Source organism: Balaenoptera physalus (genome assembly GCF_965194825.1).
Source record: "Balaenoptera physalus genome assembly, chromosome: X".
NCBI classification, from domain to species: Eukaryota; Metazoa; Chordata; class Mammalia; order Artiodactyla; family Balaenopteridae; genus Balaenoptera; species Balaenoptera physalus.
In genome coordinates, this window is record NC_138903.1 from 28,314,020 (window position 1) to 28,341,502 (window position 27,483).

A 27,483-nucleotide genomic window follows, 5' to 3' on the forward strand; every position below is an offset into this window, starting at 1 on the left:
CAGGCCGAGACGAGCCCTCGGGACACCCGCAGACCAGCACACGCCCAGCGCCCGGGAGAGGGGTCACCGGGGCGACCCCAGGGCCACCCCCGACGTCCCGGCTCGGGCAGGTGCCGGGCCTCCTCGCGGACACTCACCCGCGGCCGCTGCTCCCCGTCCGCCGCTGCCGCCGCCTTGCCCTCACGCCAGTCGCAGGCTCCCACGGGGGGTCCGGCCCCGGCGCCGCTTCTCCGCCCGACCCCCCCCCCCCTTGGGTGCGCGCTGCGCGGGGCCCGGGTCCGGTGAGAGGAGGAGCAGCCGCCGCCGCCGCCGCCCCCTTTCCTCCCTCCTCCTTCAATGCGTCCCTCCCACCGAGACCCGCCTCGTGTTTCCTGGATCCGGTCTCGGCGAGAGCTTGGCAAGCGAACCTCCGGCTTCAGGGTTCGCGTCGAGCGCCGTCGCTCGCCAGGCACAAAGATGGCGCCGCCGGGGGACTACCGATGGCGATCTCGCGAAGCTTTCCCCACAGCCACGAGGGGGCGGGGACCCACAGGAAAGGCGGTCAATGAGGGTAACCTAAGCTGACTTCACAGCAAACGCTACCCCATATCGGAAACGTGCAGCACCAGGCGAAAGCTATTGCGCCTGCGCGCGGAAGGACGAGGACGCATGCCCAGAACAGCCCCTGAACTAGGACCCAGTTCTCCGTGTTTTACCTGTTTCCTCTGGAAGCGCGGGGCGGAGAAGGAGGGGGCGGAGCAATCAGGACCGAAACCAGGGAAAGGATTGGGCGGGACCCGGAGGCGAAGTGAGAGACGTCCCGTAAGGCTTGGTCATCCTTCCAGAGCACGGACAGCCTACACACTTTGGCGTCTCCGGGAGTCCTCTAACCCCTTGTTCGCCCTACTCTCCCTGTCACCGAGTATTCTTTGCAAAGCCTCAGCTGCCCCTTCATCCTGTTGTCGGTTCGCTTGCTGTATGCAACCACAGCCCTTCTGTTTCTCACATCACCAGCTAACTTTCTCTTTCATTTTGGCACTACATGAGCCTTCCAAATCTCATACTAAAATAGCTGCTTCTGCTGCTGATTTATTTTTCCTCGCTCATTCACTTATTCATTCATTCAAACTCTCTGTTTTTCAGAGTTTCCTATGTGCCAGGTACTGAGGAAACAGATGTGCTCTGACCTCAGGGATCTGTTGGCCTAGGATGGAGATGGGTGAGAAAAAAACAATGATGACAGTTCAGTACAGTGAATTCTGTGATAGAAGTGAGTACAGAGAGGAGTGACAGATATTGGAGGCGGGGTGTCATGAAATACTCTATCAAAGAGAAAATTCTTGAGGGGAGTCTCACAGTCATGGGATTTAGTCCAGTGAATCAGTCGGGGTGATGTCAGGAAACAAACCACCCCCAGTATTTTCACGGAGAGAATTTAATATAAAGAATTGATAATTATATAACCAAAAAGGCAAGAAGAGAACCCTTAACATACTGTTGAGGTAGCAACTGCAGGAAGCAGCTACTATACCTAGAACTAGTGGAACCAAGGAAAGCAGTTGGGATTATTACAGTCATTACAATTTAGATATTTAGACCAGGGGCCTTGTGGAGCTGAAACTCAGACCTCTGCGGAGGAAGCAGCATCTGCCGATGCTGGTGTCTCCGAGGGAGGCTCCAGATGCTGTGTCTGCAAGTGTGGGGAAAACTGCAAACTGCATCCAACTGCTGCTATGGGAAGGAACTGCCACTGTTCTGAGAGCTTCCAGTCTCCCTGCAGCCTGGGAATGAGAATGAGACACATAAAGTAGAGCTGAACCTGGCCCACATTCTGAAGCAGAGCAGCTCCAGTGTTGAGAACCACTCATTTTAGAAGCTGGATGTGGTCAGAAAGGGAGCCATTCGCTCCTGTCACACACCCACGCATAGTGGGAACCAGTGTGTTAAAACATTTGTAGAAAACCTGCTTCAAGTTCAGGGTTTCGTACCAAACAGAGCTGCCCCAGCCAACTCACAAAACCATGAGTGAGCAATAAATGTGTATTGTAGTGTGGCACTGAGACTTTTGCTTATTACATGGCAAAAGTGGAACAACAGCTCTAGCCACAAAGTGAGCAGGAGTTAGTCTCCTTCTGTCTTCTTGCTCCGCCATCTCTAGATTGCCATCCTAGTACATTTGGTCCAGAATGGCTCAGCACCACATGACATTCCAGTCATTAGGAAAAGGCAGGCCTACCCATTTTCTTTAAGGGCACTATCCATGGGTTGTTAACATCACTTAATCATATTACTGTATCTACCTGCAGGGTAGACTGGGAAATGGGGTCTCATTCTAAGCAGTCTTGTCCCTAGCTAAACATTCTATGACTTTGGAAAAAAGGTTGGGAGGACAACCAGCAACCCCATAAAATAATCAAAACTCAGATCTTGACTTAAAATTATTTCTTCCCTCGCCCAATTGGGTCCTGCCCCCAGTGAGGAGCTTGAAGTCAAGGAAGCAGGTATAACCCTTATCTTTCTGTTTCTTGGGCTTCTATTTCTCCTCCCCTGTTTTGCTAACCACAGTTTCTTCTCCTCTAGGGAATAAGAGGGTGGGAATGGAGGTGGGCAAATTATTGCTTTACAGGTACAATCATAAGATAGCTTTGTCCTCTCTGGATATGACAGGTGTCTAAAGTCAGCTCTCTCTCTCTCTCTCTCTCTCTCTCCCGGTTTCATTTGGGGGTTCTTCTTAGGTGCCCACTGAGAAGATTTGATAGCACATCCTAGGACACAAATGATGCTCTTTCTTCTATCTGGCCTCTCTCTCCTCAGCCCCTTGTCTCTTTTACTTTTTGATGCTGCTGTAAGTCCTCTCTAGGCTGTCAGTGCTTTCTATGTGATGGGCATCCAAATGCTGGCTCTCTCACGGGGTGAGTGTGATTCTTCAGCACGTTCCTCATGGCACAGTTGTTTGATATGAATCAAGCTTTTCTAACTTCTTCTCAGTTCCTGCCGTTTGTAGAATACCCAGAACTTCTTACTTCTGGTATCTCCTCATCCATTGGCAGGGCACAAGCAAGAGGCTCAAGCTTTTTTGCTTTCTGCGAAAGTCACTTGATCTGTGGGAAACTCACAGATCGTGGCCATGTTGAACAACAGACATGCTACCCTGTCATTGCTGCTTGGCAAGCTTCCTGCCTTCAGAATTCTTCTGGCAAGAAGCAGGCAGCAGTGTCTATATCAACACAGCTCTCCAAACTCCAGAGATACGTGGTTGGCTCTCCCTAATATTCTCTCTCTAGATTGGACCTATAGGTAGCTGCAGTTCAGTAACCAAGCAGCTGGAGAGTGATACATCTTGAAGACACTCCTCACTCAGCTCAGAATCCCCCTCAGTTGGCTTTGCCTTCCCCAATGGGAGAGAAAATCTACAACAACACTCTCTCAAAGATGATAACTAATAAAAATCTCCCTTCTAGTCTTCTCTTTTTTAAGCTGGTGGAAGTGTTTGAGTGATACAAAGTCGCACAGCCAGTTTTGCCACCTCCTGATGAGCCTTTAGGGAAGGCCCTAGAAGCTCTCTCCCAGAAGTTCGTTGCAGCACTATTTACAATAGCCAGGACATGGAACCTAAATGTCCACTGACAGATGAATGGATAAAGAAGATGTGACACATATATACAATGGAATATTACTCAGCCATGAAAAGGAACAAAATAGTGCCATTTGAAGAGACGTGGATGGACCTAGAGATTGTCATACACAGTGAAGTAAGTCAGAAAGAGAAAAACAAATATTGTATAATATCTCTTATATATATGTGGAATCTAGAAGAGTGGTACAGATGAACTTATCTGCAAAGCAGAAATAGAGTCATAGATGTAGAGAACAAACTTATGGTTACCAAGAGGGGAAGCAGGGGGTGGGATGAATTGGGATATTGGAATTGACATATATACACTACTATGTATAAAATAGATAACTAATGAGAACCTACTGCATAGCTCAGGGAACTCTATTCAGTGCTCTGTGGTGACCTAGATGGGAAAGAAATCTAAAAAAGGTGGATATATGTATACGTATAACTGATTCACTTTGCTGTACAGCAGAAACTAACACAACATTGTAAAGCAACTATACTCCAATAAAAATTAATTTAACAAAAAGAATGTGGTAGAATTTGAAATGTATCCTCTTCAGCTGTATCAGACACATGTACCATTTCAGATATTTTTGGCTTCACTTGTTGAATTAATAAACTATCGCCATGTAACCAAACCACTTTAAAACATAATAGTCTAATATAATAAACATTTTATTTGCTCATTATGCAATAGATTCTCAATTTGTGTTGGGCTCAGCTGGGCAGCACTTCTTCTGGCCTCACCCAAGGTTACTTATGGTGATAAGAATAGAGGCGATTTGGGGACTTTCCTGGTGGTCCAGTGGCTAAGACTCCATGCTCCCAATGCAGGGGTCCTGGGCTCGATCCCTGGTCAGGGAACTAGATTCCACAAGCCACAACTAAGCGTTCACATGTCACAACTAAAGATCCTGCACACAGCAATGAAGACCCCCACGTGCCGCAACTAAGACCCAGCGCAGCCAACTAAATAAATAAAATAAATATATATTTTTTAAATGTTAAAAAAAAAGAATAGAGGCAATTCATGGCACCAACAAGGACTCCCTCTCACCAAGTCACCTCAGCTCTACAGAGTATGGTCTAAAATCTAAAATGTTAGCTGGGCTTTTAATGGGCCATTCATTAGACTGTCTGCTTCTGAACGATGAGGTATATGATGAGACCAGTGATTCTCATGGTCATGTACAACTCCTTTGCAGTAACACAGGTCCATTGGTTTTAGGCAGTACTGTGTGGGATACCACATCAATAGGTGACCGTTTTGTAAACTCTTGAATGATGGCGCTGCTGGGGGAACTGTGAATAGGAAAGGCAAACTCATAATGAGAGTCTGAATCAGTTCTGGAAAGAATGAATTTCTGCCCCACTGTCACACACACACCCCCTGTGGAAGGGATCCAAAGTAATCAATTTGCCCAAGTGGCTGGCTGGTCTCCTTGAGAAACAGTGCCATAATATGGCTCAGTGTTGGTTTCTGCAGGTGGTGGATTGGGCCAGTAGTAGCTGATTGTGCCTTAATGAGAGGGAACCCTTGTTGGACCTGAAGGGCCAGCCTGGGTTCTGTTGGCAGGATCATTTGCTCTGCCTTCTTGTAGAATAAGCCTATGAGGAAACTTATTGGTGACAGGCTGCTTGGTGCTAGGAAATCTGGATTTGGGGTGCCAGCTGTTTATAGGCATTATCTGGGACTCTGAGGCTGATAAGATGTTACAGGCCTTCTGTGAGGGAAGGAAGTCCCACGGGAAGCTGAGCTTGGGTGCAACCCACCCCTCTGGGAGAAGGGCAGGTCTCTGGTTCCAGTTAGCTTTTTGCCTGCAACCCAGCATGAATTTTCAGGATCAACTTCAGACAAATTTGTACTAAAAATACTATATTTAAATTATGTTAATTTTCACTTCTGTGTAGACCCCTTGATTTATTTTTACCTTGTGATTTGGTGATTCTCAATGGGAAAGGGGCTCCTTATAATCTAAAATTTCCCCTATAATCTACTTTGCTTCCCACCTAAGCTTCATTTAGTACTTGCCCCTGTACTGGCCAGTACCCTAAATAATGAGTGTGTCAGAATGCCTTCTGAGCTTGCTGGAAGAACTAAAGGTAGCCTCCCCTCACTTTCCCTATCATAACGAACAACAGAATTGAGCCCCTTTATACAAAGACACCTAAAGAGGGGAAAAATTATTAATTAAGTGCAAAAGACAAAGAAGGAAGAGACACCAGTTGCCCATCACCCCCACCGTTTTACCCTTGGTCCCAGGACAGGACATGCCCATTTTTTCAAAATTCTCCTACTTGGGAGTTGTATATCTGGTGATGGATAATGGGTTAGTGCTCCTCCTGGAACGTGATTCACCTATACTCACCAGGACTCTTTTTGGAACAAGCCAGAGGAATAGGGTTGGGTCTCAGGCTGTCACCCGAACTGGATGCATATAGTACACCAATCTCAGCAACACCAGCTGGTGGCCAGGATCAATCCTTTCACATTCCTCCCTTTCTCTGCTAGACCCCACTACTAAACACCAGTGCCTCCATCCAGTGGGTCAACTCCCGACTGGATCAATTCTACCAAGGCAGTCATCTCAGGAGAGCTAACCTTTCTCTCAGAAGAAAGAGTTTCATTAAAATTGGCCCAACATCTTTTTCCTGTTTGGAGTCAAAAGTCAGTTAATAATAGGGATAGAAACATTTAGGGAGCCAGTTCTCTAAACCAGTACAAAGTAACCTTTAAATTTTTTCCCCCAAAAGTCCATTTCAAATAGACAATATGTTCAATATTTACTGCTAAATAAATGTATTGTGACTTTCCTTAATGCTAGATCAGCTCAATGATGCTGTAAGAGAATCCTCATACACAGGCTGACAGAGCCCACCTTCCTCAACTGTTAAGTTGAAAGAATCACAAATAGATTTCTTTTTTAAAAAAATCTCTTCTCTAGGAAGCCAGCAAAGTAGGTTTGCTACAGATCCAGTGGGTGGATAATGGTGGATGGGACCCCTCCGAGAAGGGAAAGGAAAACACTGTTTTTGGCTAGGCAGGTAGAAGAGAATGAGCGGGTAGGTGAATTAGGAAGAATTCATATGGAGTGATCTCACTAAGATTACAGCAACGGTATAGAACATTTGTAGTGAATACTGTGATGCTCCGCCAAGATCCCCTCTTCAGGGTAATGTATCTATTCCTGAATTGCTGGGGCTACTGGTTCTCAACAGCTTACATGTGTCCCTCGCTGGGAATTGCCTTTGCCTTCAGGCGTATGCCTCACAAAGGTTACGCACTCTCCCAGTGGATGGCCCACAACCAATGACTGGCTGATGTGGAACTATAAAGGCTTGGCATCTTTGCGTTAATTTGGGACAACTCTGAAGGACCATTCCAGCTCCAGCGCTCCATGTGAGACAGGCTGAAGCCTTGGTTGCAACTTCATTATGGATCAGGGTCTCCCTCTCTCCAATCTTGTTTTCCTCACATCCTTACAGGTGTATTTTCCAAGAGGATTTCTCAATCACCTTCTGCACTCAGTTACTCATCTCAAAATCTGTTTCCAGAGAACTTAATCTTAGACCTCTGTATAGTAAACCTATGTATAATTGCACTGAGTTGTTTTATTTGTCTAGTATCTACCAACCCTTCTTCTAGTAATTCTCTCAGATTTCCCTTGCTGGGGGATGGAGGAAACTACTCTCCTCTTTAAATGTACTTGCCTTTAGTGAAGTTGCCTCCACCTCCAGCTCCAAGGATGATCATATTACTCTGGCCATTCAGAGCCTCAAATTCCTCAGATCACAATAATTGGTTCAGAGGTGGGTACGTGATTTAGGCAGAGCCAATCAGATGTAATGAGGCTCTTGCGGGGACATCCAGGTAAGACACTCTCACTTTTTTCTGAGTGTTTAGAAGATCTGGAGTTTCTATAGCCATTTCGTGACTGCAGTGGGAACTCCTGCCTAAAGAATGGTACCAACCAAAAGGAAGTGAACTGAGACATGAAGAAAGAGAAAGAGACAGAGAAGAACTAGGTTTGGGGAACATCATTTGAACTCCTGCATCACACAGTACCTAAAACCAGCCCTATGCTCTATACTATTCAGTTACACGAACTAATACATTTTCCTTTTGCATAAGCCTATTTGGGATAAATTTTCTGTTGCTTGCAAACAAAAGAATCTAAACTGATAAACTAGGAATGAATAAGAAATTAATGGTTTGAATATTCAAGGCAATGATTGAGTATAGGGAAGGCAAAGTGACCAAAAATATTTATATTCTGTATTACTAAAATATCCTTCTCTAGTGCTTAGTGCCCAACACATAATAAGTTCTCAAGACTTAAGTGTTCAATAAGCATCTGTTAAATTAACTGTGATTCTACAAAAGGAACCTGGAGAACCTAAATGACACAGTGAGTTTGGAAAAAGGGAAATTTTAAATGCCTTCTCACCAAAAGTAATTTATTGATTGATAGTGCTTACAAAATACTGTAACTGAAAATCTTCTTTGCTCTTGGGAAGATCATAGCCAACCCCTCAATACACATAAAAAATGCTTTTGTTTCAGCCATTTTCTCTCCCAGGTGGTCTTGAGGTCTTTCTGAACCACACAGTTTCCTTTTCATAGTAAACATGGGTTAGTAAAAAAAGACCTTTGACAGATGAAAATTGAGATTAAGTGAATTGCCCAAGGTAATAGGTAACCGGTCCAGCTAAGATGGGAGTTTGGGTCTTCCCTTCGCAAATGCAATAAGCTCTCTGCCAGGAACATCAGAAACAGCCAGCGTCCTTTATTCATGGCCATAGGAATTCATTCATTGTTCCACATACATTTACGGAGCCAGGTTCTGAGAAAACAGAGGTGAGTAAAGCAAAGTCCCTGGCTTCAAGGTATTTCCCAGTTTTTGGAAAAAATGTCACATAAATAAGCGTAATGGAGTGTAGCAAATGAAGCCATGGTTCATGCCTTTGGTGTTCTAGAAACTATGGGTCTGGAGAAAGTGTTTGGGAGAGTGAAAGTTGGCAAAAGTTATAGGAAGTAGACGGTTGTCTGGGGAGATTGTCCCGCAGGAGGTCATGCGTAAACTCATAATGAAAACGAGTAAATACATGTTCAGTTTTGTTTTTTTTAAATTTAATTTTATTTATTTTTGGCCGTGTTGGGTCTTCGTTGCAGTGTGCAGGCTTCTCCTTGCAGTGGCTTCTCTTGTTACAGAGCACGGGCTCTAGGTGTGCGGGCTTCAGTAGTTGTGTCATGTGGGCTCAGTAGTTGTGGCTCGCGGGCTTTAGAGCGCAGGCTCAGTAGTTGTGGCGCACGGGCTTAGTCGCTCTGTGGCATGTGGGATCTTCCCAGACCAGGGCTTGAACCCGTGTCCCCTGCATTGGCGGGTGGATTCTTACCCACTGTGCCACCAGGGAAGTCCCATGTTCAGTTCTTATAAATGAAACAATAAATATTCAAAGTTAAAGTTTATTATTATTTCGATTTTACCAAGGAGAAATTACGTGGAGAATTTTTTAGAATTTCTCTTTTTCACACCTGAAGAGATCATTGTTTGACTCTCGAATCCTGTGTTCCTGATCAGAGGGTGCTCTTCCTTAACTTCTCACTCTATAATTTTCTGACCTGTGGTCATCCACATACAAAGTTGAGAGGGAATAGCTGGGAGATGGTAAATCAGGGTACATGAGAGTGAGTCCTTTTGATATTGTGATTGTTAAAAAGGGGACAACAGGCCCCAAATGGAGTCACTTGTGCTAAGCTCACGATACCAAACTGAGACTTATAATATCTAAATTGCAGTTTCAACCTCTTTCAGAAGTGGAACTTTAAACCAGTCAATCTGGAATTACCTGGTCAGTACTAGTGAGGTAATCTGCCTGATAGACCCCTGCCACCCCCCAAAGAAAGGTGACCTGGCCTGAAACAATCACCTCTTTGCTAGAATAACTTCCTTGTCCTGCCTCCTTCTACCTATAAAAGTCTTCCATTTCATATAGCTCTCTGGAGCTCCTTTCTATCTGTTAGATGGGGTCTGCCCAATCCATGAATTGTTGAATAAAGCCAATAAGATCTTTAAATTTTACTCAGTTGAATTTTGTTTTTTAACATGATTTATAATAAGGGATATATTTGGTCTTTGTCTCCATTCTTAGCACAGAGTTCTAAAACCCTTGGAATTTCTTAAGTGATAAGAGCTCTAAAAGTGACTTTAGTTATTCATAATAAGCCCCTTTCAACTACACCTGAGTTTATGCTAATAAAGTGACTTTTGGAAAGCCCCTAAGAATGGGGGCTGGTTGCCAAGGGAACCAACAACCAAGATTAGAGGGTTGGAACTTTCAGTCCCATCCCCCAACCTGTGGGGAGGGGAGAAGGACTGGAGGTTGAATTACTCACCAATGGCCAATGATTTAATCAACCATGCCAACTTAATGAAGTCTCCATAAAACCCCAAAAGGACAGGGTTGGGAGAGCTTCCAGGTTGGTAAACACATGGAGGTTCTGGAAGGATGGCATGTCCTGAAAGTGTAAAGAAGCTCTGTGCTCTTTCCCCATCCCTTGCACTAGGTATCTCTCCCATCTGGCTGTTCCTGAGTTATATCATTTTATAGTACACAGGTAGTCTAGTAAATAAACTGTTTTCCTAAATTCTGTGAGCTATTCTAGCAAAATTAATCAAACCTGAGGAGTGGGTCATGGGAACAGCCAATTTATAGCCAGTTGTTCAGAAGCACAGGTGACAACCTGGACTTGCGATTGGCATCTGAAATGGAGAGGGATGGGACAGTCCTGTGGGATCTTGTGGGATCTAAAGCTGTCTCCAGGTAGATAGTGTCATTGACTAGAACTTAGTCATATGACTACATCTAACTTCATATGCCCAGGAAGCAGATTAGAATGGATTTTAGTATATGTAAAATCTTTCTGTAGATTCTTATTTTACCTATCATTATATCAAACATTTTCCATGTTACTTTCACAGTCTTCATTACTGTGGAAGATTTTATTATTGTTGAAAATATTTGCTATCCCTTTCCTCTGGTGCCATCTCTGCGGAACCAATTTCTGGTGGGCCTCCCCATAGAAGTGGCGTCTGCCCCATTGAAATCAGGCTTGGTCATGTGGAATCTGAGCAGAAATGATACATCCCGCATTTGAGCATAAGCTGTAGGAGTTATTGTACTAGTCAATCCTTGCTCTTTATTCACTGCTTTGAGACCAATATGGAGCTAGTCCTTCCAACTGGGTCCTGGGATGAAGCAGAGCTACAGCTGAACTGCAAAGGGTAGGTAACTGAGTGAGAAATAAACCTGTGATAAATCACTGAGATTTGGGGATTATCTGCTACTGCAGCAAAATCTAGCAAAAGCTGACTGGTACAGTAATTATAACAGCTGCACATTACTCCATCATGTTATGTACCCTCATTTTTTTAGTCCATTCTTCCAATATTGGCCATTTAGGTGGTTTCCAATTTTCCGATATTAAATATAATGCTGAAATGGACACATGTGCAGTTTTTGTTGTTGTTGTTTCTGTTAAATTATTTCCTTAGGATACATTTTTCAGCATAGAAAACGGGGTCAACATGTATGATCATCAATACCGCTCTTATTCCCAAAAGGGGTATATTGTCTGTGTATTGAGTCAGGTTCCAGCAAAAACCATGAAAACCACTCTAGTACTTTTAACAGAGGGAAAAGAAAACAGGAAATTGACTTCACAAGTAATGGAGAAGCTAAGAAGTCAGGAGTGAAATAACCCAGAGATTGACAACAGCAGAAAAATTCTGCCACCTTTGGGGATGGATGAGGTGGTATTACCAGAGGGCAGAAACTAGGGCCATCTGAAGGGAACTAGAACCATGACTGGGTCTGCCTGGTCAGAACTCTCCAGTAGTAACTGGGATCATCAAGGAAGGTTTGCTTTGGGAAAAGCTGGATCCATGGAAGAGATGCTGTAAGAAACAGAAAAAGAGACAGAGAAAAATACTTTGGACTCTTGCATCTTCTTGCTCTCCAATCTTCTGCAAGTATTGTCCATTGGGAAAACCTACCCAGAGGCCAGAGAACAAAGGAACTTGGAAAATATAGTTTTCTATGACACAGAGGGCAAGAGAAGGGCAGCAAGGTATCTGAAAGCAAATTGGACAGTAATGGATGAGTAAACCACTTTACCAGTCTTTCCAGCATTGTACATTATCATCATTATAGATGTTGCTATTTTGGCATGAGAGGCAATACAGTTTAGTAGTTGAGAGTACTGACTCTGAAGTCAGACACCCTTGGATTTGAAACCCGCTCAAAGCTCTTCCTGGTTATGTGACCCTGGGTGACTTGCTTAGCTTCTTCAAGTCTCAGTTTCCCTTATATAAAATGTTGTGAAGAGACTTCCCTGGTGGTCCAGTGGTTAAGACTCTGTGCTTCCACTGCAAGGGGCATGGGTTCGATCCCTGGTTGGGGAGCTAAGATCCCACATGCCTCGCAGCGCGGTCGAAAAAAAAAAATGTTGTGAAGACCAAATACATGAATATAAATACAAAACACTTAGCATAGTGTGTAGCATGAAATAGGTTGTATGGTCAGGCCACACAAGATGGCTGTTCTCTTGCTTGCTTCACCTCTACCATACACACATGACTGACCTTCCTACTATTGATACTTGCCCCAGGCCCCAGGTAGTGATTATTCTTATCCTATCTTACCTTCTTTGGCGTGCCCCTCTACTGGTTTCCCTGGTAACTAATGATGAACTCACCTGATGTCAATTCCCCTATAACTGGTAATCCCCCTCCCTCTCACACACCACTGGCCAGAACTTAGTTCCATGACCACATCTAAGTACAAGGGAGACTAGGAAGTGAAGTTTTTATTTTAGGTGGTCATGTACTCAGCTCAAAATTCTATTATGATAATAGAAGAGGCAAACAGATATTGGGGGAAAACTATTGGCCTCTGCCATTCTGCTATTCTGGCCACGTAAACATCTATGTGTGCTCTTCTTCCTGTACATAGGACATCCCCATCACCAAGGGAAACTTCCAAGTACAATTCCATTACTACTGAAGGGGAGCAAAATTTGCCACCCCAAAATATGATTATCTTGAGCTGGTTAAGTTCAAGAAGCAAAAGACAAGAGAAGCTCTGAAAACCAAGTAGAAGTCACCCTTTTGTAAGGGACATTTACATTTATAGGGGAAAACTCCGTTTGTAGGGGTGTCTCCCTCTCTGTACCAGGAAGAGGAGAATGACTCTAAATGTCTGGAAATCTTCATCAAGGGAGAAGGCAATGACGTAAATCTGTATACCAACCATACCCTTGTTTACTGTGCTTTGCCTGGTAACCTCCCCAAACTGACTGCCCCTGCTTTCCGCCCACCCCACTTTCCCCAGCCCCATCTTCCTTTGTCTTTAGCTGAAGGTGGTATTTAAGTGATGGTTCAGGTCATTTGGGGGGAGTTACTCAGTTTTCCTAGGTATCTCCCATGTATAAAGAGAAGTACACATGTTATTAAACTTCTGTTTTTCTCCTGTTAACCTGTCTTTTATTACAGGGGTGTCTCAGCCAAGAATCCAGAAGGTTAGAGGGAAAATAATTTTTCCTCCCCTACACTGACTCTAATAATCATGGGCATTTGCCAGGCTTTTGGTCTCTTTGGCTTTCAGATTCCTGTAACACTTAATAATAGGCTTCTGTTGTATTTGCTGTTTGTCAATTACATATAGAAGTAACGCACTGCCGGACAGCAGGAGTCTATCTTGAGTATGAACTTCTCTGGAAGAAAGAGGCAGGAAGCAGCAGGGCCCAGGGATAGACGGGCTCACAGACCCCAGGAACCAGACCAAGATGTGCAAGTACCCAAAACTTGGTCCTATGACCTGTCATGGAGCCCTGGAGCTGGGGCTTCCCGTGGGGGTCAAAGCCTTCCTGCCCCTGGGCACCCTCCTACAGCTGCCCCAGTCCCGCAGCTTCTCAGCTGAAGATGTGCAGCAAGTGGTGGGGAAGCAGTGGCTCACACTGCAGCCAGGGGACCCCGGCATTGGCTCTCATCCAGGCCAATCTTGGTCACTTCCTGCAAGTACCTGAGCTGGATCTGATGCCCTTGGCAACGCCGCAGGCCCTGCCCCTGATGCTTGTTTATGGCACATTCTGGCAGCACTGGCCATGCATCCTGCTCAAAGGCGTGTCCTGCTGGGGAAGGATGCACATCCACCTGGCCTCAGGACTGCCTGGGGACTGTGCACGGTGTCATCAGTGGCATGTGGCCAAATTGTGAAGCGGCCTTGTTCATCAATGGGCCCCTGGCCCTGGCAGATGAAATACCCTTCTTCCTCTCCTTCAATGGGGTGATCCTGATTCCAGGGAATGCTGACGGCTTCCTGCTTCCCAAGTATTTCAAGAAGGCCCTGCAACTACGCCCCACCCAAAAGCCCCTCTCCTTGGCCTGTAATGAGTAGACAGAGTGTCAGAGAGGCCCCAAGCACCACTCCAGAGGATAAAGGATGATCCAACAATAAAATATTCATTAAAATAAAGAAATGTAAATAGACAATCAAAAAAAGAAACTCATGTTTGAAAAACAAAAGAAAAAAAAAGAAGTAACCACAGCCCAAGGTCTCTTCCAGGCAAATTCTCTTACTGTTTCACTGTTCTCTGTGCTGACTCAGCTTCCTCTCATTCAACTTGATGACTGCTTCCTTAAGCTCTTCTTAGTAGGTTCGGGTGGGAAACTGTCATCCTTAATACAGTTGTCCCTCAGTATCCAAGGGGGACTGGTTCCAGGAACCCCACAGTACAAAAATCTGGGGGTGATCAAGTCCCTTATGTAAAATGGCGTAGTCTTTGCATGTAACCTACACACATTCTCCCGTATACTTTAAATCATCTCTACATTACTTATGATACCTAATACAATGTAAATGCTATGTAAATAGTTATAAATACTATGTAAATGCTACATAAATATTTGCCAGCAGGGTAAATTCAAATTTTGCTTTTTGGAACTTTCTGGATTTTTTATTTTCCTGAATATTTTCTATCCTAGGTTGGTTGAATCCACGGATGCAGAACCTGCAGGTACGGAGAGTAGAGGTATGCTCTTCACCTCTGCTCCAGCTCTCATTTGCCTGTCAAGAAGGAAGGTCCTTGGGGAGCCGCAGTATTATCTCTTGCCAAGTCTTCCTTTTTGGCAGCCCCTTTAAACTGCTTCACTGTGGAGTTGCAGAAAGCAGATGGCTTTTTCAATTGTGTGGAGCTCTGAAATCACAGGCCACAGGCAAAGAATGACTCTTTTTTTTTTTTTTCTCAACATTTTTTATTTTATTTATTTATTTTTAAAATTTATTTATATTTATTTTTGGCTGTGTTGGGTCTTCGTTTCTGTGCGAGGGCTTTCTCTAGTTGCGGCAAGTGGGGGCCACTCTTCATCGCGGTGTGCGGCCTCTCACTATCGCGGCCTCTCTTGTTGCGGAGCACAGGCTCCAGATGCGCAGGCTCAGTAGTTGTGGCTCACGGGCCCAGCTGCTCCGCGGCATGTGGGATCTTCCCAGACCAGGGCTCGAACCCGTGTCCCCTGCATTGGCAGGCAGATTCTCAACCACTGCGCCACCAGGGAAGCCCAAAGAATGACTCTTGACAGAGCTATGTTCTCTTGCATTTTTGGTTGCTGTCTGGCTAGCTCTGACTGGGGTCCATCCCTCTGTAGGATATTGCTAAAAGTAGGAAGAAGCAGCAGACACTGTTAAACTTGTAAATCTTTCTTATTTACCCCCCTGCTATTGCTTCTGATGCCTGTGAGCTGCTTTCCAGGATCTTGCTGACCTTTGTGAATGCTGTGCCTAGCTAAGATTCTATTTCCTCAGAAGAAAGGGAAAATGGATGCTGGGGGAGAACTAGCACTTTCTGCCACAAATGCCTATTGATTCAGACAGATTCTTAATTTCACTCCAGAAAGTGAGTCAGCAATTGTAGAAGGCACGGGGGCAGTGAAATAGAAAACTGGCACCCTCAGATTGCCATATCATACAGTAGCAAAGCACTCACTTTCAAAAAGGAAACAGCAAGCTCCTCCCACAAGAAAAAAAATTGCAGCTAAACTTCTGCTAGCTTTGATATGATTGGTATAAATGCTCAAAGAATGTCTCATAACTGGCAGTGAAGCTGACTTTCTGGGCCCTGTCAAAACTTGATTTTGAAAGTCGAGTAAACCAGCTACACAGTGACTTTAATAACTGTAAACATGAGAAAACTCATGCACTCTTACAATTTTTTTAATATGCTTGTCAGACTGCTGACATTACTTCCCAAATTCTTTTATTCTCTTTCAGATATATTTAATGCGAATTTGGAGCTTGTTATATATTCCAAATACCTGATGTTTCCTCCCTTCTTATATTATAAAATAAATCTTTAAAGAGAATGAAAAATTAATGATTGTCACCAAGAGATTTTTCTTTCTTTTCTCAGCATGTTCATTTTATTATATGTTATTTTCTTGATGTTCATTTCGTGTGATAAATCTACCCTATATTCCTTTATCTCTAGCACTAAAGATACCTTCATTAATTTGCACTGTCTAAAAACAAATTGAATACCAATTTTATTTGAGAATGGTGACAATGACCATTCTCAATGGAAGTTTTGGAACAAAGTCAACAGATTTTAAGAAATTTGTATTATTATAGTTATTTATACTGGTATGTAATATAAGGGTGTATTTGGTCTATTTTGTTCACTGCTCTATACCTGGTACCTAGCACAGTATTTGGTGGACACTCAATAAATATTTATTTGGTTAATGAATTAATGTATTTTTCTTTTTAATAATCATAAGATATACTGGAAAATATTTAACCAAAGTAGTTGGAAGAGAGTTGAATCTTTTCTAGTCTAACAAGGAGAAGGCATGGTGGGATTATATAATTCAGATTATTAAAATTCATGAAAGCAATCACACTGGGTAAAAAGACGTTTAACCTCAGTTTAATGTCTCTGAATATTCAACCAAGAGAGAGGAGTAAGGGCACAAACTGTGGGAACACAGTTATGTGATGCAGTGTCTCAGATGTGTATCTCTGGTGGGAGATAATGGCTGAGAAGACACCGGTCCAAATGATTGGCAACATTAATATGGAAATAAACATTTTCACCCTATCTTCATATAGTCTCCTGGTCTCACAACAAATTTGAGAAGTGGTTTCTATTACTATTCTATTACAAATGTGGAAAATGATCTTCACAGAGGTGAATAACTTGTCCAAAGTCCCACAGGTGATGATTGGTAGAGCCAAGGTCTGAAGGTCTTTGACAATCAAGTTCACATTGGGTAAAAAGTCACGCTTTTGTTCCACTGGCATTCGGCTACTCTGTGGTTCTCTCTCTGCCCCTCACACCCTTCTGCAGCATATCTCCCTTTCTTCTTGTTAAGGATATTGTCCTAATGTTGTAATGTCATTATGTGCTCTGAGTTAATAAATGGCTTCTTTTCTCTTTTAGTGTCCAAAGTGATACATATTTACTGAGTCTTCAAGAAGGAAATAATGATGACTGGAGCCAAAGTCCCAGAATTCTCCACAAGCAACCTGCCATGCTACAGATTTCTAGGAAAGCTATTTAGTAGGAACACTCTACTAGAGACTGAAGGTTTGTCTCCCTCCTCACCTCTGTTATTATTTTCGCTCTGAAATTTACTCTGATATTAATATAACCACTGCAGCTTTATTTCGATTAGTGTTAGTATGGTATGTATTTCCCCATGCTTATACTTTTAACCTATTTGCATCCTTAAATTCAAAGGGGTTTTTGGCAGCAGCATACTTGGATCTTGCTTTTTCATCCAACCTGATGATCTCAAAAATTGTTAGATGTTCTATACATATTTATTTTGTATTTCAAGCTTTTAAAAATTCTTTATTGTGTTCGTGTGCACGAGTCTATATTTTATAAATAAAGGTGTGTATATATATATTGGAGAGTGTGATCAAAAATCTTTTTACTGATAGGGTAAACAATCAAAAATTCATGGAGACCATGGCTTTAAGGGCAATGTGAACAATTGACCAATCCTCATTTCAGGTGAACAGAAATCGAACTGGAGGGTGAGACAGGGTCTAGACCCCACACAACTCTAATTGAATGGCACCCTTTGGATCATGTCTGTGCCTGATGCTTCCCGGAATTGTGTTGAGTTATGGCCTTTGCTGGAGGATCCATTTGGAGGGAAGAATTAGAGTCACACATGAAAAAGGCTGTGGGGGGTCCGTTCCCAAGTGGACACAGGCCAAGCAAACTGTCCCAGTTCACGTCACTGTCCAAGTAGAGGAGGAAAACTAATTTTCCCTCTACCCTTCCAGGTTCTTGGCTGAGAACCCCCCTGTAATAAAAGACAGATTAACAGGAGAAACACAAACAGAAGTTTAATAACACGGATACCTCCCGTATGCATTGGAGAGACCCAGGAAAACTAAATGACTCCCTGAAATGGCCCAAGTCCCCACCTTAAATACCATCTCCAGCTAAAGACAAGGGAGGATGTTGGAAGGATGGGAGGGCAGCCAGTTCTGAGAGACAATCAAGAGAAGCACGGTGAACAAGGGTAAGGTTGTTATGCAAATTTAAACCTCTGCCTTCTCCATGGATGACAGGTTCTAGAGACTTAAAGTCACCCTCCTCTTCCTGACCCAGAGAGAAAGACACCCTTACAAATGGAGATTTCCCTTATAAATGTAAATGTTTCTTACAAAAGGGCAGCTTCTAGTCTATTTTCAGAGGTTCTCCTCTGGCTGAAGTCTCTCCAAAATAATCAGCTCAACAATTTGCAGACCCCTTCACTAAGGATGAGGATTCCATTCACCTGCGCTCACAAAGGGCGTCACTATCCTTAAGGGCTCCCAGGCTAGTCCTGGGCTGCAGCTGCAGGTGATAAAGAAGAGGTGGGGCCTGGGACCTCGCTAAGGATCAGTTTTCTTGCGAGGGGATGGGGACTTCCCAAGGTTCTGAGCTGGGGAAAGACACATTCGGACTTGCCTTTAAAACCACCTGCTGGAGAAGAGGCAGGCAAGAAGGAGATGTCTGCGACCACCCAGGCATGGGCCAGTTTGGACTGGTTGGTGGAGCTGTGGTGGTGAGAACTGGTCGGATCCAGGTATGTTCTCACTAGGGATTCTTGCTCACCAGCCACTGTTTAAGTCAGGTGGTGAGAGATAAAGGACTCGAACCTAGACTTTGCCTGAGCAGCTACAAGCCTGTTTTTCCCTTTGAGATAAAGGGCACAGGACAGGGAGGTGGGCAGGTGGCAGCAGTAATCTAGTTTTGGATGTCTTCAGTTTGAAATCTAAATCAGAATAGCCAGGTGACAATGAGAACTGAGACCATTAATCTAGAAAGTTAATCTTTACACGATTCCTTAGAAGAGATGAGGCTCATACTGACTCTTACCTCTGCTGATAGTCGTGTTTTCACCCCTGAATAAAGGAAGTTTATGAAATGAGAAAAAAATAATAATAATCAGCCCCAAATAATCAATATGCCAAAGAGGCATATTTTGGGGGGGCAAATTCTGTTCCCCTTCACCCATGAATCCAGAAAGATTGTCCAGGAAATTCCCTGGTACTCCAGTGGTTAGGACTCTGAGCTTCCACTGCAGGGGGCACGGGTTCGATCCCTGCTCGGGGAACTAAGATCCCACATGCCCTGTGGCCAAAAAAACCCCAGAAAGATTGTCCAGTGGAGGGAGATGTTTATGCCGGGCAAAATACTAGAAGGGACTAAACAGAAAAGATCCATAAACCCACATGGGGTCCCTTCGAGGTCTGTGGCTGAATGCTAAGTTGTGTACAAGCAGGATTTAAATACATAGTCTGGCAAAAGTTTAAAGTATAACCTCTGAAAAGGAGATAGTCTAGAAAAGCTAAAGCTTACAAAACATGCTCTCCAAATAGTTTACTTGGTTAAAACGGTACATTCTGCTGAAGAATATCGGTAATCTCCTATTCTAAAATGATAGTTTTAAAGACTAAATGTGTATGTAGACTCGCTAAAGATTACCTCACTCAATATCAGCCTTCTTGAATTTATTTTCTGAACTTCCAAAAGCAATCTAAAGCCTGGTATTTTGCAAGTTGTGGATTAAAGGTACGAATTTCTTTCAGCCCTTGTAGGGAAGCACTTTTGAATTCATTTCCCTGACATGAGATTGCTCTCCCCAAAGCAATTTTGGAGGGAACATTAAGTGCTATAGAACTGGAATTGGAGAAATGTGCCCCAGAAAATGTTTTTAATCAGGGCTGTGTGGGAGCCTATTTAATCACTGGGCAATGGAAGACGTTAAAGGAACAACACTTTGTTTAAGGGACTTATTGACTGAGAAGTTCATTTAAACTGGGTCCTCTCTTTTCTGGCTTCTCATTTTGGAAATATTTGGCCAAGATGGAAGTCAATATTTCTGGTAGCTATTCTGCAGCCTACCCTTACCACCCACCGCCCGGCATCTTTATCCTTTGAACTATAAATGGAAATTCACATGTTTTGGTTTTTGTCTATGCAAGTTATAGTTGTCTCTGACAATTCCCTTTGCATTTGAGAAAAGCCAGAGTGGTGCTGTGTATTTTCAGTCATATTCTCTCTGGTATCAAATGTCACAGCTGCATTGCATGAAGGTTTATTTGTATTATAATAGCATTTCCTGTAGATCTCAAGGGACCTCTATCTCTAAAATCACTTGTCTACAGGAACTTCAGAGAGAATAACTTGACCTTTCTAAAAGTAAACTTTCCAACTGAATATCTCCCTCTGGATCTAGGTTCAGATGGTTCTTTGTGTGTGTGTGCGCGTGTGTGACCTGAGCTTTTAGGTTAATGTAGATTCTGGCTTTATTTATTTATTATTTTTGGCTGTGTTGGGTCTTTGCTGCTGCGTGTGGGCTTTCTCTGGTTGCGGCGAGTGGGGGCTACTCTGTTGTGGTGCGTGGGCTTCTCACTGCAGTGGCTTCTTTTGTTGCAGAGCACGGGCTCTAGGCGCGCGGGCGGGCTTCAGTAGTTGTGGCTCGTGGGCTCTAGAGCGCAGGCTCAGTAGTTGTGGCACACGGGCTTAGTTGCTCCGTGGCATGTGGGATCTTCCCGGACCAGGGCTCGAACCCGTGTCCCCTGCATTGGCAGGTGGATTCTTAACCACTGCGCCACAAGGGAAGTCCTAGATTCTGACTTTTAAAGTGATATTGTGTGCCTTTAATTGCCCAAACAGAGAGGAGAACTTTTGTTAATTATGGGGATGAGTAAGCTCTAAGTATTGTGCTGGGATAATTTATTGAGAGCATAATGTATATTCTTCTTTCCCCCATTCCAGAAAGTTAGTCAATTCTTTTTATGCCCCTTCTCAAATTTATATTTGTAGACTGAAACAGGGTGACCAACTCTCCCAGTTTGTCCAGGACTTGGGGAGGGGGAGTTCCTGGCACGTGGAACTTTCAGTACAAAAACTGGGAAAGTCCCAGGCAAGCTGGGACAAGTTGGTCACCCTAGGCAGAAGTCAGTACAAGATACCTCCCATCCTGGAATTTTTTCTAAACCCTGAGTTCACTGAAGAGAAGTGGCCCTAAGGGCAAAGGGAGAGCAGGATATCATATTAATGTAAACTTTTAATTGAAATATAACATATATAATGCACAAATCATAAGTGTGTAGCTGTACAAAATTTCACCAAGTGAACACACATATGTAACTAGTATCCAGATCAAGAAAGAGACTATTTCTAGGGTCCCAGAAGCCCTCTTGTGCATTCTTTCAGTCACTACCCCTTGAATAACCACCAAAAGTAAATTTCCCTCTGTCCTTCTGAGCTCTTGCCTGAGACTCCCGTAATAAAAGACAGATTCACAGGAGAAAAAAAAAACCAGTTTAATATATATTCCTTCTGTGTACATGGGAGATACCCAGGGAAACTGAGTAAAGCTCTGTAAAATGGCCCAAGACACCACCTTAAATACCATCTTCAAGAGGGGTAAGGAGACCAGTTATGGAAGGTTACCAGAAAAACAGATTATTAGCAAGTTTAAGTCCATGCCTTTCTCCACGATGAGAGTTCCTTGTGTTTGGAGTCATCCTCTTCTTCCTGGTACAGGGAGAAAGACACCCTTAAAAATGGAGATTAACCTTAGAAATGTAAATTTCCCTCACAAAAGAGTAAATTCTACTCTGATTTTAGAGCTTCTCCTGTGTCTACTTTTTCTCAAAAATATGCCACCTCAAAATAATCCTTATGCCAAAGAGGCATATTTGGAGGTGGCATATTCTGCTATCCTTCAACTAGTATCCTTACTTAAGTACTTTAGATTAGTTTTACCTGTTTTTAAAATTTATATAAATGAAACCATACAGTTTGTACTTGTTGGGGAGGAAGAAATTTTCCTTTATCCTTCCAAGTCCTTCTGGCCGGTCTAAGAGTTAAATTGACAGGAGACAGATTAACAGGGGACAATCAAACAAACATTTAACATGTGTACAGGGGAGAGACCCAGAAAAACTGAGTAACTCACCAAAATGGCCAAAGCCTTCCCCTTAAATACCATCCACAGCTAAACAAAAAAGAGGATGGCTGAGGGTGGGGAGAGTCAGTTATGGGAGGTTCCCAGGAAAAGCACAGTAACCAAGGGTGATTGTGATGCAGATTTAAGTCATTGCCTTCTCCATTGATAGGTTTCTAGATATTTGGTTATCTTCCTCTTCCAGGTACAGAGAGTGAGGCCCTCTTACAAATGGAGATTTCCCTTACAAATGTAAATGTTTCTTACAAAAGGGCAACGCCTACTTGGTTTTCAGAGCCCTTTCTATGTCTGCTGTTTCTCGGAACATAAGAGCTTAAAACAATTAATATGGCAAAGAGACATATTTTAGGGTGGCAAATTCTACTCTCCTAAATGTTCTTGTTTCTAGTTCCTATCATTTAACATTAAGATTGTGAGATTCATCCATGTTGTTGTGTGTCATGTTGTTTGTTCATTCTTGGTGCTGTATAATATCCCATTGTATGACTATACCACAATTTATTTATCCTCTCTACCTTTGATGGACATTTGGACTGTTTCCAGTTTGGGGCTATTATGAGCAGTGTTCCTATGAATACGTTTATTGATAAGGAGAGAAAAGGGGCAGTGATTTGGCAGAATCTCAGGAAGGCAGCAATGCTCAAAGGGCTTGGTGGACATAGCTATGTGGATCCTACCTCTGCAAATTCCGTGACCCACGTAGGGCACAAAGCAAAGGACTGCTGTATCTCAAGGGAAACTCAGTCTTTGACAACAAAATAATCAGCTATGATGAAATGAAGATGAGGGGCCTGCTTGGAGTTGGCCAAACTGCAGGTTAAAGACATAGTCTAACAGATTGCCAATTCTGCCCAAGAATTCTGACACTAACAAGAAGTGCAAGGCTTTCCTTCTTTTTTTTTTCAGTTTTATTGAGATATAATTAGCACACAATATTGTATAATTTTACGGTGTACAGCATACTGACTTGACATACATATTCTGCAAAATGATTACCACAAGGTTTAGTTAACAGCCATCGCCTCATATAGTTACCAAAAAAAAAAAATTTTTTTTTGAGACGAGAACTTTTAGGATCTACTATTCTCTCAGCAACTTTCAAATGTACCATACAATAGTGTTAACTATCATGTTGTACATTACATCCCCAATGTAGATCCTCCTCAACTTACAATGAGGTTACGTCCAGATAAACCAATTGTAAGTTGAAAACACTGTAAGTCAAAAATGCACTTAATACACCTGACCTACTGAACATCATAGCTTGGTCTAACCTACCTTAAATGTGCTCAGAACATTTACATTATCTTACACTTGGGCAAAATCATGTAACACAAAACCTATTTTATAATGAAGCATTAAATATCTCATGTAATTTATTGAATTCTCTACTGAGTGTGAGAAACAGAATGGCTGTACGGGTACAGAATGGTTGTAAGGGTATTGGTTGTTCACTCTCTTGATCATGTGGCTGACTGGGAGCTGTGGATCACTTCTGCTGCCCAGTGTCACGAGAGAATATTGTCGCACGTATCCCTAGCCTGGGAAAAGATCAAAATTCAAAGTATAGTTTCTGTGGAATGTGTATCACTTTCACACCATTGTAAAGTCAAAAAATGGTAAGTTGAACCATCATACGTCAGGGACTACCTGTATTTATTTATCTTGTAACCGGAAGTTTGTGACTTTTGGCCACCTTCATCTAATTCCCCCTCCCCCACCCCCACCTTTGATAACAAGGAATCTGATCTCTTTTCCAAGATGTTGGTTTTTTGTTTTGTTTTAGATTCCACAGATAAGATCATACAATATTAATCGTCTCTGTCTGAGTTCTTTCACTTAGCATAATCTCGTCACAGTCCATCCATCTTATTGCAAATGGCAGGATTTGCTTCTTTTTTATGGCTGCATAATATTTCATTTTATATATATATATATATATATATATATATATAAATAATCACATACTATATACATATAACTTTTTCTTTATTGATTCATCCATTGATGGACACTTAGGTTGTTTCCATGTTTTGGCTATTGTAAATAGTGCTGTAGTGAACATGAGGGTGCAGATATCTCTTCAATATAATGATTTCATTTCCTTTAGATATAGACCCAGAAGTGGAATTGCTGGATTATATAGTAATTCTATTCTTAACTTTTTGAGGAACCTCCATAGTACTTTCTATAGTGGCTGCACCAATTTACATTCCCACCAACAGTGCTAAGCAGAGGTATCTCAAACCACCTTCAGGTTAGGTATTTCCCTAGAAAGACTCACATAACTCAACGAAACCTATTATATTCACAGTTACATTTATTATAGGAAAAAGACACATTAAAATCAGCCAAAAAAGTATACATAGGGCATAGTCTGGGAGTGTTCCAAAGTCTCCAAACTCGGAGATTCCATTGTCCTCAGGATACATTACCCTTCTGACATGGATATGTAACAATATTCCATGTGTATTCTCAACCTGGGAAGTTCATCCAAGCTTTATTTGTTCAGAGTTTTTATTGGGGCTTCATTATGTAGGTATGATTGATTGAAATGTGGTTGAATGGAATCTCCATCCCCCACCTCCCTATCACCTCTCTATGGTTAGTCTTCCTAACCTAACTTCCCACCCTGAGTCACTAACATAAAATATCAGGTGTGGTCCAAGGAGCTCACTATGCATAACAAAGACACTCCTATCACAAGGGAATTTCCAAGTGTTTAGAAGTTACCTCCAAAACCGAGGACAAAGACCAGACCACTCTTTTGGCAAGATCAAATTCCTTAATGCGTAGGGCTTTTTCCCCTTTTCTCTACAAGGCTCTTGGATTCTGATGTAACAGCAGGAGGAGTTGCTCCAATAATGATTGAGATCACCTGCCCAGTGGGAATGGTGACAAAACAGAATTTGAGGTGATTTATAGAAAACAAAGCAGCACCATATTTCCTGTAGCAGAAGAGGATTTTGAAATTTAAAGCAATGTAATTTTCATTATTAGTAATTCCTTTATAACCCCACATCGTTTCCCTTATTAAAAGGAGCAGAAAGAGAGAAAAGAATCATTTACTTTTGTGTTACAAATATGCTCTTGAAGCTCTTTGCAGAACTGATATTTATGAGAGAAAAAATTTTGGATCACAAGAGCCTAAGTGGTTTGGGTATCAAAAGCCAAGCCCCTGAAGACTTCAGGCTAGACACAGAAAGATTTGAAAGAACACCAGATCAATCAGAACCACCTAAAGCTATATAAAGGCTTCCCAGGACTAGAAGAGAGTCAGAGGGGAAAAAGAAACTTACAAATGCCCTCCAGAGAAGGGGCTCTATATTCTACTTGTGCTCTCTCCACCCCCAGGTAGGTAAAGGGAATGAAAAGGCAGAGACACAGTCCGAAGTTGCTTGTAGCTGACACTCTCAGTGCCCCATCCATCGCCCTCCCATCTTAATCATTTCACTGTGTTTTTTCTGACTTCCACTGGCTAGCAGCGGCATCTCTGTGTGTAAAGTGTTTTTTGTTTTGTTGTGTTGTGTTTTTTTTCCTGGCACTACTCTGCTTGGGGCAGCAGGGCAGAAGTGCCAGGGAATGAACTCTCTGCGAACAGCCCTCAGCCAAAACTCTCACTGTAATTATTATCCCTCATTATAAATTATATCTCATTATTAATACCCCAGCTCTGGCTTCTCTTGGGTGGGATAATTCAGAGCTGTGTATTTTATACCATTTCCCCAGAGTTGCCCCATAAAGTTAAGCTCCAGGTGCCCACCATAGTAGTTGGCTTAAAAATGCACCTTATCTGCCTTGCCTTCTCTGTATCTCTCCCCACCCCCAGGTGATTTCTGTACAGCCCGAATGACCTGCTGGCACTAAATTGCTTGTCTCAGAATCAGCTTCCAGTGGTGCCAAAACCAAGGTACAACCCTTTCCATTGCTTAAAGAAGCAAATGTTCCTTTTTAATAGGCTCATTAATAAAAAGGAAAAAGGAGAGGATGGTTCCCCTACATCTGTTACATTTCTCTGTGGTTCCTTGCAATGGATTCTTTGATTATCAGCATCACTCAGAGCAGACCCTCTGGGCAGAGAATGTCCTCATGTACTTGGTAATTTTTTTGCTGTGAGTTCATTTTCAGTGGGAATTCTCTTCCATGAGAGTCCTCTGTGTGCCCTGGTTGAGGAGGTATCTCAGTTGGGTGGTTTAACATTTGCCTCTGCTCTGGCCTTGCAAAATGCATAGATTCAGATCAGTTTCAAGTAAGTTTCTCAGCAGAGGAAACTCATACTCTAAGGTAGTACAAACTTGTACCCACCCCCCGGCAGAGATCACGCTCAGGGTTCCCGTTTCTTGCAGTAGCTCTGTTTCCTCCAGTGAACCACGGTGGGCGCCCTTCTTATGTACATTCTACTTCTACTCTCTGACTAAGGACAAGGAAACCCCTTTCTAGTGCCCACCTTTATTCAGAGAGCCTAGGTCTGGTTTCCTGATTTGACTGGCTGCTTCAGCCTGGGTTCCAGTCCGGTTCTCATGTCGATAGTGCAGCCCCTGAGTTACATCTTCAGGTTCAGTACTCCAAAAGCTGCCTGGCTTCGATTCTTCCTCACTGCTTTGATTCTAACATTCCTTGTTCTTCTGACACCCAGAGATTTGCTTTTGGGCTCAACTATGTTTAAAACATTTTTTTTCTCCTATCTTATCTAGCATTTCTATGTATTAGAGTAGAAGAAGGGGCTCCAGCATCTAGCCAGGCATCAATAGTTACCATGACACAAAGCAGCATAAACTCTCAGCATGTCACCCTCCCCACAAGGAACACAATGTTTTGCAGTATACAGAGTAGATTAATACTTCGTAGTCCATTCCGGAATAAGATCTTGGCTTTACTTTTGTGTCTCCCAACGACTTCCCAAAGCAAGAGAGCCCTCAAAGAGGAATTCAAGCCTCTGCTTCAAACATTTAGGCTTTGTTTCAAGGTTTCAAAAATCTCAGGAACAATTTTTGGGGGCCCATCTCATGGTCAATGTACCTGAGCTATTCTTTCCTTCAGAAATCACTATAAGAGGAAAGCTCCTCGCAAACACATGACCCAAGATGGGGGCCTATCCTTGACATGAACAGAGGTAAGCAGCATAAGATATCTCTCTCAATTCTAGAGAAAATTAACCTCAGAGGGTCACAGCTCTTTTCCTGTTCCAGTATATATCGGCATGCCCATCTTGAAAGGTCATCTAATAGAAGGAAAGACCAAGGACTTTGAAGTCAAACATCATGGTGTCAAAGATTGATTTTCCAAAGTTAAAAACATGGCTCTCATACAAATACAGAACGGACATAGATCAATGATTTTATT

At 42.9% G+C, this 27,483-nt stretch overlaps 1 protein-coding gene and 1 pseudogene across 7 annotated transcripts in view; one reads left to right on the plus strand and one right to left on the minus strand.

Annotated features, from left to right (window-relative positions):
- TAB3 (TGF-beta activated kinase 1 (MAP3K7) binding protein 3) overlaps positions 1–9,574 on the minus strand; it is a 117,327-nt gene extending 107,753 nt beyond the window's left edge. Inside the window, exon 1 of one of the 6 annotated variants that reach the window (XR_014258761.1) lies at positions 138–9,573. The gene's annotated coding sequence lies outside the window, so the exon portion shown is untranslated. Of the gene's footprint in view, positions 1–137 lie in introns of all 6 variants that reach the window. The other 5 variants (XM_082446466.1, XM_082446464.1, XM_082446463.1 and 2 more) reach the window with 5 other exon arrangements.
- Positions 9,575–11,281: 1,707 nt separating this feature from the next.
- LOC309652582 (tRNA 2'-phosphotransferase 1 pseudogene) lies at positions 11,282–27,015 on the plus strand (annotated as a pseudogene). The gene has a single exon. The product of its transcript is annotated as a tRNA 2'-phosphotransferase 1 pseudogene (transcript).
- Positions 27,016–27,483: the final 468 nt, after the last annotated feature.